Genomic DNA, 2,162 nt, shown 5'->3' with positions numbered 1-2,162 from the left:
TCTGAGTTTAATTCTTAGCGAGGACATTCACAAAATAAAGTTGGGTGAATTTTTGGGTTTCATCTTAAATACCAAAAGTAGATGGAGTTGCAATCAATGAGGGTGGAACCAATACTTGGTAGATCGAACTCAAAGGGAGAAGCAAATTGAGACCTCATGATAAAATAATTTGTTGAAATTGCAAAAAGAAGGGCCATTTGAGACGAGATTGTAGGGCTTCAAAGAAGAAATTTAGTACCGAGATCGAAATCAAGAGGAAAAAAGTCTGTGAATCAACTCTCAAAGAGACACTTGACAATGATGCTTTAATTATGACCATTGGCATTCCAATTGAATCTTGGATACTCAACTCAAATGCGCCATTTTGCTCTACTTTGTGCAACGAATCAATGTACGATTTTTGTTATTGGAAATTTGAAAGGGTTAGTCTTATTGACAATGAACCATTGAATATTTTGAGAAAGGGCGATGTTTACATAAAAACTGCTAATGAGAACCAATGGAAATTGTCTAATGTCAAATATGTTCAAGACTTAAGAGAAATATGATCAGGGATGAAGATGTTAGTTATAAAAGAAAAACTACTGGATCTAACATACATAGCTTTTTATCTATTTGAATATTGCGTTCTAGGCAAAATTAAATGTCTAAGGTTTGATATTGGTGGTGAGTATGATAGCAAAGATTTTAAGCAATTTTGTATAGAGAACGGAATCAAGATGACAAGAACTATTCCCAATAGACTGCAAAAAAATGGAGTTATTGAGAGGATTAAACAAAACTCTCAATGAGCGTGTAAGAAGTATGAAGATGCGAGCATGTTTACCCAATACATTTTGAGCAAATGCAATTAACACAATAACCAATCTGATCAACAGAGGACCTTAAGTTCCACTTGATTTCAAACTACTAGAAGAATAATAGAGTGGAAATAAGGTGAATCTCTTAAATCTAAAAGTTTTAAGCTATGTTTCATATGTCCGCATAAATTCTAAAAATAGAGATAAGCTTGATACAAAAGTTAAAAAATGTTCTTTCATTCAATATGGTTCTGATTATTTTGGCTATTGGTTCTGGGATGAACAAAATGGAAAAATATTATAAACTACTAATATTACATTCAATGAAAACATATAGTACAAGGATAGACCTATTGTAGAATTTAGAGTCAGAAAACAAATGGCAAAAGACTCTAAAGATTATATTAGAGGGCGTTTCTAAGAGTGTTCTAGTTAGAAATCTCGAAACTGTTATTGTAGACTCTGATAAAAAAACCAAAACAAGAATCACATGACTTTAAGTCACTTTAAGAAGATATAGTAGAACGTCTAAACTTATATAGAGGGATTCTCCATCATTGCATTATTTGCTTTTGATAACGCTGGTAAACCACAAATTTTTTTGGAAATAGTTTAGGTTAAAGATTCTATTAAGTGGGAGTTAAAATAAGTTGAATTAACTCTAGAAGAATAAAACTTGGGGGTTAAGTCATTTACTAGATGGGAAGAAAGCATTGCATATCAAGTGGATATATTGAGTCAAAGAAGAACTTTATGGTAGCAAGAGAAATAAAGCAAGGTTAGTAATATAAGGTTCTCAACAAAAAAAAAAATTGACTATACAAAAATTATCTCTTCGGTTATGAACTTGACTACTATTGAGCTAGTGTCAAGTATTGTTACTACTAAGAATTTACATCTAGAGTAGTTAGATGTAAAGATTGCATTCCTCCATGGTAATTTAGAGGAGGATATCTACATAGTACAACTATAAAGTGTTCAGGTTCTTGGAAAAAGAAAATTATGTCTACAAATTGAAGAAAAGTCTTTGTGGCTTGAAATAGGCTCATAAACAATAATATAAGAAATTTGGCACATTTATGTGCAATAACAGGTTCACTAAAAGTGAAATAGATCGCTATTGTTACTCCAACAAATTTGATAACTACTATATTATTTTGTTATTGTATTTGAATAATATGTTCATTGCAAGATTTAAAATGAGGGAGATCGACATACTAAAGCAATGAGTGTAAAAAAAGTTTGACATGAAGGACTTGGGAGCAGTAAATTAGATTCTTGAGATAAGTATCATGATAGATAGATTTGAAAGAATTCTAAAGTTATCCCAAAAAAAAGAACATTGAAAAGGTGTTTGATGAA

This window comes from Eucalyptus grandis, chromosome 9 (assembly GCF_016545825.1).
Source record: "Eucalyptus grandis isolate ANBG69807.140 chromosome 9, ASM1654582v1, whole genome shotgun sequence".
NCBI lineage: Eukaryota > Viridiplantae > Streptophyta > Magnoliopsida > Myrtales > Myrtaceae > Eucalyptus > Eucalyptus grandis.
Note: the sequence above shows the minus strand (reverse complement) of the source record.